Below are 20,218 nucleotides of genomic sequence, written 5' to 3' on the forward strand. Positions count from 1 at the left end.
CACCTCCACCTCCACCTCCACCATTTAACATGACGAATGCAATAAAGATGTCGATCTTCAAGGGCATAGGAAGTGAAGATCCATAGTGGTTCTGGTTTGTTGTGAACGTTGTATGGATAGCGCAGTAAATCACTGATGATAATATAAAGAAGGCATAGTTGGTTACACCTTGCAAGATTGTGTGCTAACCTAGTACATTAAGTATTGTGCTGATAATCCTCATGCATCGTTAGCAGAGACTCAGACAACTTAGAACAAAGAATATAGTAATCCTAAATCGGAGGCACAATCGGTTATTGAATTTAAGGAGATCCTAATGAGAGTCGAGGAGACACCTTAGGACTCTAATCAGAGGTTGAAGTGCTAGATTAGATAGGCTAACATGCAAATCTCAAATATCCAGCATCGTGACTGGTTTAATGCGTCGCTTTTATCACATTTAAGAATTTCTCTATCACAATAGAAGATAGCAATGCAGGCAGAAGCCTTGGAGATCGTGATGAGGTTGCACGCATCACCTATTCAGGATACAAACCTAGGGGTACAACAGATTCACTCGCAGTTAGCGAGTCTGCACCTAGAATTACAGAGTTTAAAGAAATAAAGGGAGACTAAACCAGAAGTGTGTGCAGAGGTTTGGTGCTTGAAGTACAAAGGCCATGGGAATGATAAAGATCATTGTCCAGTATAGGTGAATTATATTATGCAGGGGCCAGTCCCCCTAAGGCTAGAAGCCCCAGCCAGGCCAAGCATGGGAGCTGCACTATGGTTCATCATTTATCAAGTCACTGGGCAACATGCGATGGATAATTGCCACTTACTTCAAAATTTTGTTCAGACACCCCAACAGTTGTTCTCAATTTTTGCAAATATGTGGGCCATGATGAACGCCACTATTGAAATTATGAGCTGATGATGGAAAGAACCCCTAATTATCGTACACAAGCAGAGACTCAGCCTCCAGATCAAGCTGCAGGAGGAGCACATGGGGGTTTTGAAGGCCCGGGACGAGGACTAGGAGGAGGACTTGGTAGAGGCCGTGGTCAAATTATCTACTACAACTGCAAATAGGCGAGCCACTTCACGCGAAACTGACCAAATCCTACACACCCTTTATGTCAATACTATAGACAATTTGACCATGACATAGAAGAATTTTCAGTGCTACTAGCTAAAATACAAGAGAAGAAAACACAGCCTTAGCACCCTATGCAGAATTTGCAAATGATGAGGGCTGAGCACCATGAGGAGGATCAAAGCATTAATATTATACTAAGGATTGGAATGTCGACTGGCACGGATAAAGTTAAGCAGCCTTAAGAATATGGATGGTTTTGTAAATCTCCTGAGAAATAAGTCGTCTTTGACCTTAATCGCACCAAGGAAACATTTATGGAAGCCAAGAAGAGCTTTGTTGAGGCCTCCACCTCAGGAAGCCAAGACAAGACACCAGAAACCAGTACGACACAAGAGGTTAATCATTCCATACTCACTACATTTTTGGAGACCTGTATGAAGCTACTACGCAACAGAAAGGTTGTGGAAGGATTGTAAGACTTAATAGATAAGTGATCTAATAAGGAAAAGACTTGTACGAAGCATCGCATAGTTAGAAAGATTGGTAAGAATAAGGCACAAATAGGATGTGAGATGCGGCTAACCACGCAGATAGGTGATTATGAAATGGACCAAGTCATTTTGGATCTAGGATCTGATGTGAATGTTATACCAAAATAGACATGGGAAAGGATGGGAGACATGTGCTACAGTGGTCTCTGATTCATCTCAAGATGGTGAAATAGCATAAAATCATCTGCATGGGATGATTATATGGCATAACGGTTGATATTGAAGGCGCGAGTGCATTAGCAGACTTTGAAGTTATCAAAATTATTGATGGTTGTAATCCCTACCCTGCACTCCTAAGAATTGACTGGGCTATTGATATGAATGGGGTCATTAATTTGAAGAAGAGGACAATGTCATTTGAAAGAAAGTCGCTAAGGGTTATAGTTCCACTAGATCTTGCGAAAGGGGCTCGCTATACTGAACCAGTTTGCGATTACGTAGAAAGTGATGATGAGGTGGATCAAATCTACAAGACAATAGCGCGAGATTAGGATTGGATCAATCCAACGATAGATGGATGGATCGCATGGGACCAAGAGAGTTCTTGCACTTCTAACTTAGGTGAAGAATTAGAGCATTGGAAAAATTTCTTACATGAAGTATCTACATTTTGATGTAATATGATGACAAAGTCACAGCGCTGTGTTTTGTCGAAGGTAAGAAGGTTACCTTATTATGATGGTTTGACTGGCATAGATATATTTCTAGATGAATTTAAGTGCGAAGTCCCTGAAGACCACCATTTTCAAGCATTGGAATTGGCATTGTGTGCTACACCTACATGATAGTGGGGTACACATAAGGATAGTTTTGTTGGATGGTGAGATTATAGGCGAATGATAAAGTTATGATTTGGACATGCTAATACAAGAATGACTGAGAAGTATAATGGCAAGGATGATCCACGCGATCACCTAGAAACGTGGACTAAGGCGTGTGGGACAGATTCGCAACCAGAATGGGTACATATATTTTTTCATACCTTGGATACAATCCCCATGAACTAGTATCTTGAAACAGAGCTCTGCCACGACAATACAGAATGGGATGTATTGAACGAAGGGTTTTTATTGACTTTCAGCTTCGAGGATGGGTCTGCAAGAATTGATGAAGTGCTTCAAGAAATTAAAGTAGTTATCTCCAGGACACTGAAGGAACCTATGGAATGGACCCAACCCGATTGGAGCACCCAGTTGCGCCACGCCTTGGAATGTTATAATGTGACCATTGAAGAAGAGGAAGAAGAACCAAGGAATATCAATATTCCAAAGACAGAAGGGCATCGTGTAGTAAAAGGACCACAAGCAGAGAACCCAGACATCTCCACACCTTTGAAAACAAGACAAGTAAACATTAACACTGAAGAAGAACCAAAGTTCGTAAATATTGGAGTCTATTGGAACGACGCTACAAAATACAAAGTGGATAAATTACTTTGTGAATACCAGGATCTCTTCGCCACTAAGCTTTTAGATTTAAAGGGAAGACTTGGTGATTTGGGCATTATGAGGATCACATTAAAGGCGTACGCGAAACCTGTCAAGCAGAGGCCTTATCGCTTTAATCTGAAATATAAGGAGAAGGTTCACTTAGAGTTAGATAAAATGTTGGATGCTAGAATTATAGAACCTATTGAAGAGTTCGATGAGGTGAGCCCAATGGCGGTCCAAGAGAAGAAGAAAAAAGGTGAAATATGGATTTGCATAGATCTACGGAAGTTGAATGATCTGTGTGTCCATGATCCATTCCCAACGCCATTTACAAATGAAGTGTTAGACAATGTCGGATGATAGGAGGCCTATTCCTTTAGTGATGGGTTTTCTGGGTATCATCAAATCAAGATCGCACTAGACGATAGAAGCAAAAAAACCTTCGTGACAGAGTGGGGTTTCTTTCAGTACACTGTTATGCCTTTTGGTTTAAAGAATGCGCCTACAATATTTTCTCATGTAGTCATAACAGCGTTCAAAGAATTCATTCATAAGTTTCTGGAGATATAATTTGATGATTAGACTGTGTTTGGATTGGTAAAACGCCATGTAGCAAGTCTACACCTGATGTTGGATACATGTCGAAGACACCAGATTGTGATGAATTTGAAAAAATGTATATTCTGTGTTCCTTTTGGGATCTTGTTGGGTCATGTACTTTGTAAGCAAGGGTTGATGGTGGACCTTGCAAAGTTTGTTGTGATTGTGAACTTGGAAGCCCCTAGAAACATCAAGCAGTTGTGCATGATGCTGGGACATATGGGATATTATAGAAAATTCATTAAAGCCTATGCTCAAATTACTGTGCTCATGGAAAAACTACTGAAAAAGGACACGACATTTTATTGGGATGAGGAATGTCAGTGCACAACTTAGATGTGTTAAAAGAAAAGATGGTGACTGCGCCAATCTTGGTATTTCCTGACTCGAAGAAGGAGTTCCTTGTACATGTGAATGCTTCTTGCATTGTGTTGGGTGCATTACTAACACAAGCAATTGAAGGTGAGCTGGACCATCCTATAGCCTTCACAAGTAGGAATTTATCAAAAGCCGAGAAAAATTATTCAACAATAGAGTGTGAGGGGTTGGCCATGGTCTACACACTGCAAGAATTCAGGCATTATCTGGGACATTTCAAGATGTATATATATCATTATTCTTTAAAGTACCTGGTCAACAAGCTTGTGTTAAGGGGAAAGATTTGCAAGTGGTTGTTGTTATTTTAGGACTATTATTTTGAAGTAATTGTGAAGCCAGGAAGGTTGAATATTGGACCTGACCATCTGTCGAGAAATGAAACAGGTGAAGAACCCAATCATTTGGAGGAAGGGTTGTCGAATGTGCAACTCTTTGCTGTACATGTAGTTGATGACCATTTTTTTGACATTATTCACTTCTTAACTACATGTATGGCTCCTAAAGGATATAAAAATCAGTAGAAGAGAATCAATAGTTCACGTAGCTGATTTTTCGGTCATTGCAGGACATTTGTACAAAATGGGGGCAGATGAAATACTGCGAAGATATGTGCCAGATTTTGAGCATGATAGTATTCTCACCGAAGCTCATAGGGGAGATTTGGGAGGCTATTATGTAGGCAAAGTAACCGCGCAGAATATTTTGCATGCAGGATTATGGTGTCCAACATTTCACAAGGATTCCAAATCATATTGTAAGGCATGCGATGCATGTCAAAGGACTGGCAGACCATCGTGAAAGGATGAACTACCACTCCATCCTCAAGCATCTTTACAGCCATTTGAGAAATGGGTGATGGATTTTATTGGGCCAATTCAGCCACCTGGAAAGAATATGGGCGCAAACTACATTATCACTGTGACGAATTATTTAACCAGATGGGTGGAAGCATAGCCAGTAAAATATTGTATAGGGGCTGTGACAACAAAATTCTTATTTGAGCATGTCTTAACCAGGTTTGGATGTCTGAAATTTGTGATGAGTGATAACGGAATGTAATTTTTGAAACAATTAGCACGCTGACGGATAAATTCTGGGTCTACCATTAGAACAATACGGCATATCACCTGTAGGCTAATGTGATAGTCAAAGCTTTTAACAAAATTTTGGAGAATGCATTGACAAAGATCTGTAATGCATAATGGAATGAGTGGGATGTACACATTCTTGCATTGTTATGAGCCTATAGGATAACCTGTAAGAAACTGACAGGACAAATACCGTTCAGATTGGTCTATGGGGTCGAAATAGTGACGCCTATGGAATACATTGTGCCTAGCCTATGCATAATGGCTTTGATATATATGGCAGATTGTGAGGCTTTGGAGGAACGGATCATGCAACTAATGGAGATAGAGGAAGACCAATTTTTGGCAGGATTCCACCAACAAGTACAGAAGGAACATGAAAAAGCATGCCATGATCGCCATATCAAGCTTCACAGATTCAAGGTAAATGATCTTGTGTTGTTATATGATAGTAAGTTCACTCAATTTATGGGTAAATTCCAAATGCATTGGTTAGGACCATATATTGTCAAGGAAATTATAGATGGTGTCTTAGTTCAGCTTGTGAAGCTAAATGGGGAACCGTTTCCAAGAAAAGTGAATGGAAGCAAGTTGAAAATGTATACAGGGGATCATGGCCTTGAGCAATGACTATATTATTGCAGGATAGTCTTTGTGCTCTAGGGAATTGCAAGGGAGTGCAACATTATAAACTACACTGCCCGACAGGGAGGACAAGGAAGAGAGTAGGTTGTGCGAAGATTGACAAAGATGCACCAAAGAGTGCTGCACTCAAGATGTTGCAGCATGCAGGAGGGTACCATGCAACCTAGGCCATAAATAGCCATTGGATTTACTATAGTTGATAGGACTGAGAAATCCTGTAAGGAGGAGCAGGAAGATGTCAATTAAGGCGAAAATATTTGAAAATATGTTGCCAAGGGTGTATTTATGACCAAATTATGGAGGGAATGGTTAGATTTGAATCCAAAGATCACTATAAATATGTCCTTTTAGTCTGCAAAGAAACACTTTGTTGCTTAAGAATTTCTTGCATGCACCGAGAAGAGTGTGAGAGTTTGTTCAAACATCCTGGGCTAGTTCAGTATTCTAATATGTTGCACCAAGATTCTGTCGAGAAGATATCTGAGCCTATGAGTTCTAAAGCCGCAGTGTCTGAGGCCCTAGCCCCGAAAGTTGCGGGCGTAGAAGCTGCACCAGCAGTACCTACAGCACCAAGGTTACCTAAGCCCAAACATTTTGCTTCTAAGGAAACACAAAAGAAGCCAGTCATCGAGTCAGTGCACCACTCACCTCAAAAACATCTATAGGAGGCACAATAGAAAGGAAAAATGGACAAGCAGAAGAAGCCTTTTGTTCCTCTATATTTAGATGAAGAAGAACACCACCAGGGGATTGAGGAGTTAGATGCCAAGGATGTTGAGCCCAACACTATTCTTCTAGCATATGTGCCTCCGCAAAGAGGGCAGAAGAAGGTGACTAAAGACCGCAATTTCACAAAATTTTCAATTTCTACGCCACTACTCCCTATTGAAGTTTTGTTTGAGGGTACGCTCTTAGCGTGCATCCCAATGTTAAAGATCGAAGATTGGGACCTCACCGACCAGGAAAAGTTCCCACATTTAGTGACAAATAAGTATATGACCCACATATACTATGAAACTACAAGGGTCACAAAGTTGGAACAAATGAAATGGGTCTGCGGAGTTCAGCCGGAGGGATTATTTAACATGTTATTTGTACCCCACTTTCACCCCTCCAACATCAATATCGTGTGTGCACGATAACTGCTGACATTAGTGCATGATGGGTGTTTATGGCTAGGTCAGCCTATCCCCATCACAAATATGTTAATCCATTGGATTACTAAGCTACCATATAAGGGAGTGGACCCAAAAAAGGAGTTTGTGGGAAAATCCCTAGAAAAACAACTTGCAAACCGCATAAAGACCGAGTACGAGGTAGTAAAGGGAAAGCGCGGATATTCTATCCGCTCCATAAAATACCAAGCGGTGCAATTTGTAGTGCAGATCTTAGCCAGCAAGATAATACGAGAGTTTCGCGTAGATAAAGTGCCCACACCAGTCATTTATTTAGCAACAGAGTGTGCGAATGAGGCCTAGTATAACTAGGCCCGGTATCTCTATAAAGAATTTTTGGGAAAATGTTGCGAGGTGTAGGAGAAGAGCCAGCCGTTCCATTATGCTTGGCTCTTATCTTTAATTGTTTTGGTGGCCTGGTGGCTCCCGGAGGATAGTTAGTTCCCTCCATTGACTAAGACCCTCCCAGTGGTAGCAAAGTGCACTTCGCTATGGCAGATGAAAGACATAGGGTGCATTAAAGCATCCAAGGTTTCTTGGGCATTTGTGGAAATGGACCTCCGAATGGATGTACACCAAAGGCCAAGATTATCTCCCACATTGTTTGAGCAGCTAAGACCCTTTGTAGACTATAAGCTAGACTTTCACAATGTCTGGATCCGTGCATGGAAAGACCCTCAATAGGCATGGCACAAGCTGCCTTACTTGGTAGCTGACACAGATGTATAGGAAGTTCTTGGGGGATGGCCGATAGAGTGGGGTGAGCCTACCCAGTTGGATGTCGAGATGTGCAAGCAGGAGAAAGATCCTCCGTGCATACCTCTGCTGCGAAAAAGAAGAAATAGCAAGCCCACGCAGTCACACGGGAGAAGTCTTCCTAGCAAAAGAAAAAAGAAGTTAGTGCTAAGGCAGATGTGGAGAAAGAATAGGTTGTGAAGGAGTGCGCTCCTAAAGAGCAAGATGAGAAGGAAAAACAAGACACTAAATCAAGAAACAATTCAGCTTCATAGACCACTGATGAACAGGATCTCTTTGAATAGGGCGACGATGGGGTGAAGAGGTGTCCACCTCCTTTAAATTTCAGAAGGGCCCGAAGGAGCCAACAATAGGTCCATGAACGAAGTGGAAGTGAGATAATAAATCACAAGTGGACCCTCTCATGCTAACAGAGGGTGATTTAGTTGAGATTGGTGACAAGGTTCATGATACCACATCCAATCTCTGGTTGCACTTTGAGCAGCAATACATGCATACATTGGGAAGTGTCCAAAAGGATCTATGTGAGCTACAAATCCAGACAGGTAGAATTCAGGTGAGCACGGTGCAAGCGAGCTAGACTCAAGCGAGTGTGAGTGTTCTAGAAGTAGAATAGATGATGGACTTAAGGGTCATTCCTTTACCAGAAGGATCATTGCAAACAAAAAAATAGGATGACCATGCCACACTCAAAAGGATCAAGGATCTTGGAATCAATGTGGTTGCATTGCTGCTCCTGACCCTCCACACATTGCATCAGGGGGTTGCAGCGTAGCGAAAAATGCACCCTGATGGTCCTCTGTGAATGAAAAGTAAAAAATGCACAGATATATGAGGAGAAGACACAAGCATTGAAGGAGAAATAGGAGATGCAAGCACGAACCACACACCTAGAGACCGTAATTGAACAGGCCTGTCAAAGAGTTCCAGAACTGCATATTCGAGGCAATGCACAAGCCAAAATGAAAGTCAGAAAGTTAGGTAATGTGGTGCATGATGCCAAAGATGAGGTTGGGTGGGTCACTTTTGACTTCCAGATGTAGATATCTGAACTCAAGCTCAAGCTTCAACCATCCACACCGCTAGAAGTTTGGGAACAAAGAAGCACAACTGTCAAAGAGTCCATGGGTCAACTAGATGTCACAGTTCAGGGTTGTAACCAGCTCTTCACTCAAGTAATGGTCCTATGGGATACACTGCAGGAGGATCCTACGCTGCAACAATTGAACAAAGATATCAAGGAAGCACAACACCAATATGATGAGATAAGTACGATGGCATGAACGTTGGTGCCAATCCAGTGCTTCGTGTGCTTGTAGGAAGGCAAGGCAATGCTGATACATATCTAGGAGTTGTAGAAAAATTAATCCTTGCTAAGGTATTGGCTTCAGCCTTGGACAGAGGAAGACAACCAACTATCATAGAAAATTCATAAGAAGCTGAAGGCCATGCAGCAAACCTAGAGGACTACACAACTTGCAGTACAAGGGTCAACCATAGAGAAACTGGTCCAGGAGGTACAACAAGTAGTAGAATAGAGTATCACAGAGCTCCAAGCATTGACCAAGGCATTCAGTGAACTCTGCTAGAAAGTGGAACAACCAAATGAGTGACTCGAGGGCGAGTCATGATCTTTGTGTTTAGGGCCTATTGGAATGGGGTCCCCAGGGGTAGAATTGAATTAACTTAGTCATTTTTGTAAATAATTTTGTAAAAGATGTAAAGTCTGCGTGAAATGTGGATGTGGAGTGCGCAGATAAATAGGATTCAAAGGGGTCTTAGCCCCTTGTTCTGGTCAGTTTCGAGGACTCCCCATGAGGTGGGGGCCATGGTATTGTATTAGAAAAGCTATAAATAGTTGATTCATAGTGAGTCATAGAGATAGCCTTTGATAGATAATTGGGTACATTGAAGAGTTTTTTTTGTCTTGAGCAAGAGCTAAGGTAGGAAGGCTCTGCTTCCTGCTCTTAGGTAGAGAAAGGGGGGCTCCTGTAGCTGAGTGCGCAATAGGCCTAGGTAGAGTCTACAGCTGAGTGCGTGGACCCCTGTAGCTATGTGCATAGGGTAACAAGAGTCTGTAATCGGTGAATTGAAAATCAATAAATACAACTTTTTGTAGAATTACTAAGTATTTCTATTGCATCTGTTTATGTTATATGTTGTCAATTAATGATATTCTCTCTAAAATATTGAATGAATTCTATGTGAATTCACTGAATCTATCTTCATAATATATGAAATGAATGGTTATCCACTTTCGCAAAGTTAGAAGCTTTTTATCTTATGTTTTCTGACAAATTAAGTAGATCTATGTGAACTCTGATCTAGGGCTTCTTTTTGATGCATGAAAGTAGGTGAGTCAATTGTTTAAGGTCCGCAAGGACTCATTGTGGACCTTCACGAAGGTCTGGAGAAGATTTAACTTATATGGAGTAACGAGCTCTAGAATTCTATCGATCTGCACGGAGGCAAATCTAAGGCACTGAAAGACATCACATTAGTCTCTGGATGCAGAAACTTGGTTCTTGCATCCCCCAATACTACTTCGAGTGAGACTGTAGCCTACGCTACCTGGGTTGTTGCCGAAAGGGTCAGTAGTGTATGGTTTTATTGGTTTTCGCAACTAACTTTGAACCTGGGTCAAGATCCCCTAAGAAAACAATAGCGTAGTGATTGAGCTATTATCTAATGCATTTCATTTAACATTCTTTGTTGATCGTTAGGTTATATTTTCAACTCCTATTGTTACATTTAAATGGTGTCTATTTAGTTAGAAGTGCTTCGATGTTAAGAATGCTTTTGCTGGTTTGTCTCTTGGAAAGAGAGTTTGATTATATTGAGTATCAACATATTCCAAGAAATTTAAACACATTAACTAATGCGTTGGCTAATTATCTGTTAAATTTGAATTTGTAAAACATATATAAATAAATCAATGCAATACTCATTCATATATTATACAATATAGACTTAAATAGAATTAGTAGCTTTAATTAGATAAATATCTGTAAAAAATGTGATTTTTACAAAAAGTTGTCATCCAAAGACATGACGCCCCATAGCCTTTATTTTCTGAACATGCTGACACATCATCAAAAATAAAAAATCTAGCACTAAGAATAGTAACTACGGATGATGATGATCATGGTAGCATAGAACAACATGAGCTACTCATCGTAGCAAGCAACTAATAGGTCTGGGAACCTCCATAGTCTGCCTTTGGTAGCAAAGAGGTGGGTCATCTATCCTGACATTCGAGATGTCCAAGGTCAAGCTCTCGAGGCTGTGCTCTAACTTAGTCAATGCCTCTCCTACATCCTGGTTCGGCACTGTAGAATCTTTTGGTTGATATTTGTGCCTATCATATCTCTATAAGCTTTCTAGTCTCACTGGGGCCACATCTACATGAACATTTTAGATAATTAGTTTTGGATTCCAAAAAAAAAGAAAAACCAAAGTGTGTAGTTTTTTACCTAGATTGCCCCATTACATCCCAGCTGACAACGCCATATCTAGACCACCTGTGTAATCCATGCTTTTGTATGGAAAACCATCCATCATTATGATTTTATTTTCTAGCCACCCGAAGAAATCATGAGTATACTGGATCGTTGGTCCATCACCACCACCATGGCATGCCATCAGTGTAACCCATTTCAGCATTCAAGGGTCACGAGGTCCTCCTCTCTCTATAGCTATCTGTGGAGCGAGAAGAGGAATTTGTTCTAGAGAAAATGAAATGATGAAGAAACCATACCCAAAGTTCTTTGTTTTGTTTGTTTTAACTTTGGTTAGTTTCTCCTTCATATTGGCAACTACAACCTCGCTCCAGTTTAATATTGTAGGTTGAAAAAACTCTACGGTAGTTTTCATTTGAGCCTTTGTGATAAAATGAAGAGTTGCACTATGACATAGCCATGCAAAAATGAACTAAATTGCTTTCAATGGAAGCCTCACTATGGTTTGATGTTGATTCTCCCATCTTTGAGAGCGGCTCCTTCAGTACAATGTTGTATCAGATAGGTGGAATTTTTTTTTCCACCTTGCCTATGCCCATACAAAGAGACTTCCACCCTGTGGTGTGGAAGCCAAGATAATAAGTAAATATCATAAGCATCAATAGGGAGGCTATGATCTCCTATTATGAAGCATTCTTCTTGAACACTCCACTTGCCCGCCATCCATTCTAGCAAGTCTAGCTGGGCTTTCATGCCCAAGATAGTGAAGAACTTGTACATGCCACAGTTTGTTAATGCATGTATGGTCTTTGGATGGTTCAGAGAAGCTATTTCTTGTTCTTCGTGCTCATGCTCTCTCCACTCCATCTTTGTGGTTCAAAACCCTGCAAACAAACATAAAAGATCATTAGAGACAATCGTGGTGAAAATTTGCATGAAATTTGGGCATTCTCTATTTTTATTTTTGTGCTCAGTCTTGTGTGCAGACGACTATGCAAAACCATGTGAATGTGCATGGTTATCACCTTAGAAACCACACACATCATGATTTTTAGTGTGAAAAGCATAGTCAATGTGTGCAAGCTTGTTATGGGTTAACTGCACACATCGAGGGTGATTTTCAATTTCAAAAACCCTCCCAAAAAAAAATATCCATGGTGAAATGGTAAATAAAAACCATGAAAACAAATATCTCAGAAAGGTGATTTACATGGAGAAGATGGCTCACGATTTCGTCCAATGTTTGCCCAGAATTTTCCTCCGGATTTCTTGGTGAAAAATGAGCTCTATCACTCTCAAAGGTTAGAAAACACAAATGGTAAAAAAAATTTACTTTTTTTGGATTTTTATAAATTTTTAGGCTTATTAAAATATCGTTTTTTCCCTATTATTCTTTAAAATCCAAACTTAAGATGTTTTTCACTATGTTTTTTAGCAGTGATATGATTTTTGAGTTCAAGTGTGAAGATCACAACATATTTATGAAAAAAGAACATTTTGGCATTGAGCATATTTTTATCACTTTTTCAAACTCGTTTAAAATTACAAAAAATTGAAACCAAGGAGTCTCTTTACGCCCTTTTCAAACTCCTTAAAAATGAAAAGATTGCTAAGTACATGATTACTTGAACTCTTAAAAGTAAATGAACAACCATCTATTCAATATAAGTTTACCCCTTTTACGGATTGGATTAGACTATTTACGAAAAAGGAATACATTAACTAATCATGGTTAATAGAGTTCTCTCTTGCATTATTTTACCCTTTTTCAGGCTTGAGGACTCAATTTGTGAAAAATGACATTATGGAGTTTAGTTATCTTTTTCTCCTGACTCCCTAAAATTGAAAAATAGTGACCTTTACTTTCTCTGGGCTCATTAAAATTTTATGTTGAAAGAACTAAACGAGTTTTAATTTTGTGTATTTTCAAACTTGTTAAACATGAAAATGACACCGAGTTACCCCTTCACTAGACTCATAAAACCTAAACATTTTAGGACTCATTAAGCATGACAAGATCGAACCACTCCTTCCTAGGGCTTGTTAGAAAATACTTCAAAAGACTCATATGAAGGATGAGCTTATAAGACAAGCATACGTTATGCTCCTCAATATTGTGAAAAATAAAGAGGCACTTGCCAGTAATGGTGGGGGAAAAGTGAGAAATAACATTTTCTTATGTTTTATAAAAGGTAGTATGAAACTCTTTAACATGACACTCCATCACTTCTGAGTCTAGGTTGGTAAATCCATTTGCCTCTCAGCTGACCATACCTCATTGAAAGTCTTGAGTTGGTTTGGGTATTATTTCTAAGTTAAATGTTTCCAAGTCATCATGTTATCTCTCTAATATGTTCAAGATAATTTCAACCTCAGTGAAATTACTTTTCTGGTCATACCCCTCAATCATATCAACCATCCTTGAGTCAGTCCTAGATTACTCAAAATTATTGTTCTTCAAAACTTGATTTGAGTTTCATGTCATAAGTCTTCCTACAATAGGTCTCTTCCTATCGATTTCATCTGACTATCTAGGAAGTTTATTTAGAAACCTTCAATACCTTGGAGCCTGCATGCCTTAATGGTAGGTTTCTCGCCTTCGATGACATGTTCTCATCATTAACCTTTGATTGAATGATTCTATGAGTGTTTGACATCAACACATCGATTCACACTTCATATATTACACTGGAAATGCCTTGAAATCCATTGTCATGATTGGTGTTTTCCCTCGCACTTGTTAATGATTCACATCATTAACTGGTAATCAAGTGGTTTCTAGCATGTTTGACTTCAAGACATTTACTCGCATGGCTAGATTCATACTACGGATCAAGAGATGGAGATCAAGACCCTAGATCTAGTTTCATTCATTAAGGCTACATGGATTTATTAAATACTCATGATTGTAAACATAGATCCATTGATGGTTGCATCCATACTATGTCTTCTGTTGACATGGATCTTCAGATGTATTTCTGTACTATTCTTTGAGACATTTATACTCTATGTATTTGAATGCATACCTCAGCAATGATTATATATTGCATTGTAACATTTGATTGATTTCTTCAGGTTTCCGATAGAAGTCTCTAACCCAAACCTTGGCATGATAAAGCACTTTAGTCATAAAACATCTCTTCTGACTTTTCACTTTAGGGGGAAATCTGTTACATATCATTTTGTCGCCTTAAGCAATTTACCCCTAGTTTGGATCTTTCGTTATCCATAAATTTGTCCCAAAGCTTTCCTTTGAAAATTTAGAATCTAAATTATCCCAAAGAAGGTGAAATTACTATATCATGGTTCAAAACCCTATTTTTGGCTTCTTGCGTAGTTCCCTAGTCAATATTTGTTCATACACAGAGAAGTCCATTAGAAGTTGCGCATAAATGTGCTCTATCTTACATTGTGGCTTGTGCACGTGACTTAACAAATGTAAAAATAAAAAGCAAAGTCCAGAATCATTATAAATCATATCTATCCAAACTAACAAGCTTCAAATGGGTGCCTATTCAGTCCTGATCCCTCCCATCATGGAGCAAATCCCTTTCTTTATGGAACCCCTATCCCACCATTAGTGGATCTCATCCCTTGGAGAATGGATCCCAAACTTCACATTCTTGGCCTATAAAGCTATCACAGTTCTAAGGATTGGGAGAGGATTGTTTGAAGTAGGATTATGTTGTTCGAATAAGATTGGAAGGTTATTCGTTCAAGGAGAGGGTTGGAGATTATGGGAGGGGACTTGCAACATTAAGGCTTTAAGGTTGTAAGTCTATGCTCTATTTTTATTAATATAAAGGTAACTTTTATTTCTCAATTATGCTTCTATTGTTATAATTTGCAAGATTCCTTGATCACCTACATAGACTTTGATTTCATATTGATCCATTTTGGTATATGATTGGGTTAATTAGTCCATTTATCTCTTATGTTATATGATGGATACTTCGATCTCGTGTATGTTTCTGTCTATGTAGATCTCCTTCAGGACATCTTGAAGAAGATGTGGGAAGAGATGGGAAGATCTCTAAATCATCGAGAGGAATCAGATGGTCAAAATATCTAAACATGAATTCATTAGGCATTTCGATTTAAATGGTAAGTTGCTTCTATCATTCTATTTGTTTCAGTCAATCATAGTCTAGGGAAAGGTAGCAATTCTTGGTTGTTTGTTACTATATTTCTTTGAGGTCTAGGGAGACCACTCTTGTCCACAAGAAGGATAATACCACATAACAATATGTAAAAAATAGTAGATCCCCTACCACAAAACAAGAGAGAGAAGAGAAAATTTGTTTATAAAATTGAATAAGCAACCAAAGAGGAAATTCAAATTACACAAGATACATAATATGAAAATATGATATATTATTATTTCTAAACACTAATATACTATATAGACTCTCCAAATAGGAAGAACCAATTCAAATTAGGTTGGTGTTCTTAGTGCATGCACTTAGTTAACTAGAAAAACACCTTTCCTACCTAGCTAGTGAGACAAAAGTAGACTGGGGGTCGCTAAATTAGAAAAATTTATATGGATAGGGTAAAATGGAAATAAATAAATTTATAAATAATTTAAATCTGATGTAAAAACTATCACATGAAATAACTACCTACTAAAACTCTAGAAATATAACTAAAAGTCAACTATAGGTGGTTGGTGAGTAGATTTAGGTGGTAAAAACTAAATTTAAGAAAAATAGTGTGTCCTTACTCTAGTAATAGATATGCATGATTTAGTATGAATTAATTGAGTCTAATAATATATTTTATCATCCATCATTATATAGTTAGTGGCACATGTCATACTAGGTGGCACCCCTGCTAGAAGTCGACTTACTAAAAATAGAAAATTTCTAAAAATAGGAGATGACCTCAATGGTAGAAATTTCTAGTAGCAAAAGGAAAATGGTAATATGTTCCCTTAATAATGCATGAAAGAGTATCAATTTATGGTCAAGTGTGGGTCTTGATAAGGTTTTGATGAACCACTTTGTGCAATGTATCCCAACACGCCCCCTGAAGCACAAGAAGGGAGTATACTAGTTAATGATTCTTAGGAATTTTAAACCATGTTAGATACTCATGTACAATATAAATAAAATATATATTGAGTTAAGGGGTAGAAGATAGTTGGAAGAAACCACCCCTCAAAATAAAAGTGTTTATGTCAAAAAGTTATGTTGCCAAGAGGTTGTGTCCTTCAGTCCTAAGAGCTCCCACCAAGATGTGAATGTTTTTTCAATAAAAGTAATGGTGAATTTTTCTATAATCTGATTCAAATAAGGGAAATAATACATATCAATGACTCTTGTAAATCTTTTTTTCTCTAATAGAGTGCATGTGTACCTTAATGTGGTTGGTATTTTATCTCTAAACTAGGTATCTACAAAATTTGAGTGTACTATGGTTATCACATCATGTCACTGAATGAAGTTGAACTAGTACACCAATATTTTCCAAAAAGTGCTACAACCGAATGGCCCAGGTAACAATGTTGATTATACCATTTCACTTTCCCTTTGGTATTGAAAGAGAAATAGCTTCCTATTTCCTGCTTGACCAACATAAGGGATGAGAACCAATATAGATAAAATATCATGAAATGTACATGCTATCACCATCCAAATCTATGTATATATAAGCAACAATATCTAATAAATGTCCTACTACATATTATAAGGCATAACTAGTAGTGCACCTAACATATCTAAGAATCCTCTTAGCTACTTTCGAGTGTAGTCATGTGCATCCTACATGTACCTAGAAACTACTCCAACTACATAGGATATGTCTTTCTTAGAATGTTTAAGGTACAAAATACTCCCCATGAATTGTGAATATCTAGTAGATTCTATCAATCTTGCAGCACCTCCATCCCCTAGCCTAACTCTAAAAGAAAAGGAGTAGGTTTTCCTTACATGTATTCATCTAAAACCTATAAAAAATGTCACTAGAATATTTGGATTGAGTAAAATTGATCCCATTATAGTATTATATAATTCGAATACCAGGAAAGTATGACAATAACCCATAGTATTCATGGTGAATCTAGTTGGAAGAAAAGGTACCAAATCCCATTTTTTTTCTCCATCAAGGAATTGTACTCCTCTCTCACAATTACTTCCAATAGGGGTTCCTTTCATCCTCAACATAAGTTATATGGTCTTATAAAATAATAAAATAACAATGGATAGGATATGTAATCTCCATTACAATTAGAGCTTTTGAAGGCTTCACAAACTATAACCTATTTCTCTATTTATTGGCAGGATCACCCACTAGATCGATAGCATCCTAAAGTCCATATTGTACTCATTGGTCTCTCTTATATACCCTAAAATTTCCTACTAGTATCATAAAGTATTATAATCTAATATTAAATCTTTTGTATGAGGAAGCATCACTAATTTTTGTCACAAGTAGAGGTGGAGAGGATGAAGTAGGGTACTTTGAAAGTTCATACAAGAGACCATGTTTAAATTTAATTCTTCTCTATATGAACCAGATATTTTATGAAGACTATAATATCTTTTATCCCTTAAATCCCTCCATATATACCACAAATATGCAATCCATGCTCTGAGGTTCTATAGCCTTCTTCATATCAGATGGAATGCAAGCCCATGCCTAGGAACTAAAAAATTTGAAGTGAGTAACATATGATTTTTTCTATCTAAAGGCCTCAAAAGAAGTGATTACATTTACTAATCTATGTGGAATTATATATTGAATGTAATCAACATAGTTAATATCTTCAACCCATAACATAGGAGGTAAAGATATAGCATGGAGCATATAGTTCACCATCTCTTTCAATGTTCTACTTTTGATCTTTGTGTCTCCACTTTTCTATGGAATTGAAGGAAATATATATTTTAATATCTATTAACAACTATAAAAATATATTTTTCAAATCCTTATTTACATATTCACCACCATTATATGTCCAAAGTTATTCAATCCTCTTACCTATTTAATTTTCTATAATTTATTTAAAAATTTTGAGTTGCTCAAAGACTTCTAATTTCAACTGAAGAAAAAACCCACATATATCCTAAAATTTCATCAATTAATGTTAACACATACCTTTCCTTGATTATTGATGGGTAAGGAAAAGGACTAGTAATATCACTATGCACTAGCTCAAGTAGTGAGGAGACTCTCCTAGCCTTACTTGTTTCAAAATTTTCTTCAATATGATTTCTAATTATGTAGTCTTAAAAACTCCATCTATGTATTGGATATGTGGTATCCCTTAAACCATTAATTGTTTGGATGTTTTTTTCCAGTACTTGTAATTAAAGTGACAAAATATCTCATGCATTAACTTACTCTCTATATTAGCATGTGTTAGAAGAGAAAAATTGTATTTAGGAACAAAAAAAAGGTTCCTAACCTAGAATGGTGGTTCACCTCTCCAATATTCAATCTAGAACCATTTGACATCTTAGAAATCACCCTTGTCTCTAGAGTCAATTCTACTTTCTTTCCCAACCCTGAATGGGTGATTTCTTAAATTGAAAGGAGGTTAACTAAAAGATAAGGAACCTGAAGCACCTTATTAAAGCTTCCATGATCCAAGTCAATTCTTCCTTCACCAAAACCTCCATGAGTGCATCATCTCCCAAAAATATAGTTGATGTAACACATGTCTCTAAGTGAGAAAATGAAGTTATTGAAGACTCCATGTGGCATGTGGCTCATGAGTAAAGAAAACATGCATTATGAGATAAAGTAGTATCTATCAATGCATATTAACCCCTACCATCGTCATCTAATGGTTGGGATCCCTTCTTCTTCTTGGATTTAGATCAAATGTAACAATCCAAGTGATTATTTTGGAGTGATATGCCATCTAATAAGTGATTTTGTTGATGCAATATCTCTAAATATGGAACCCCCTAGTGTAATATGTGCACTTATTCTTATCCTTCTTTCCCTTTCCTCCCTTTAAATTCAAACACTCCTAATAATATTTTACTTTTCCTTATTCTTTTTATCTGGTCCTTTCTTACTCTTATTCTTTTGCTTAATCTTAATGCTTAATTTGTGTTCTACAAGCACATGAGGTTTTATACAATTAATAACCCCCATGAGTATTATCTTAATATTCTCTTTTATTAAGGACTCAATAAAATCATCCAAAAATGGAATCTTCATTTTTTTACACATAAAAAGTTTTGCAATATGGAAAGCAAAGACAAAAATAGAATACTTAGGTCCTAGCTTAGAAGGAAGAAATATAATGATTTGTTCCTCTTTCCTATCTAAGACACATGCTTTTACCTTAGCCATTAATGTCTTGAATCTAGAGAAGTAGTCCATTAGGGTCTCAAGGTTGGATGGATTCATTGTGATAAAATTATTCTTAAGTTAGTGTCCCCTTAACCCATCTTACTTTCCAAGCAACTCCTCCAATTTGATCTAAACTTCATTAGGAGTTTTACAACCATATAGTCCATTAGGGTCTCATGGTTGGATAGATTCATTGTGATAAAATTATTCTTAAGTTAGTGTCCCCTTAACCTATCTTACTTTCCAAACAACTCCTCCAATTTGATCTAAACTTCATTAGGAGTTTTACAACCATATATCTAAAACAAAAAATTAGTGGAGATTTACAAATAGAGAATCTCATAGGCTTGGATTGATCCATCCTATTCAAGTATTTTGATTTCTCAATAGCTGATGTGGAGTCACTTTATATCACTACTATGATCATATAGAATCCCTTACTACATAGGAATATCAAAATCCTTGGGCTCTTGTCAAAGTAGTTGAAAGGAGTGAGGATTACTAAGATCTAGTACATTCTATCTATGGGTTATTCTAAATTGTCAAATATGCAATAAAATATTATTATTTTCACAATTATATTTCAGCTCTCATAAGATGTAGTACTTTAGACACAATCTCCACATCTATGTGTGGAAGAAATACTAGACCAACTACTACAAAAAAAGAGACAAGAGAGAGAAAATATGCTCAAAAAATTGACTAACGTAAGAGGAAATTGAACTACACGAGAGACATGATATGAAGATATG

This window comes from Pinus tabuliformis, chromosome J (genome assembly GCF_031772625.1).
Source record: "Pinus tabuliformis cultivar Carrire ecotype Pingquan chromosome J, CPIR1, whole genome shotgun sequence".
NCBI lineage: Eukaryota > Viridiplantae > Streptophyta > Pinopsida > Pinales > Pinaceae > Pinus > Pinus tabuliformis.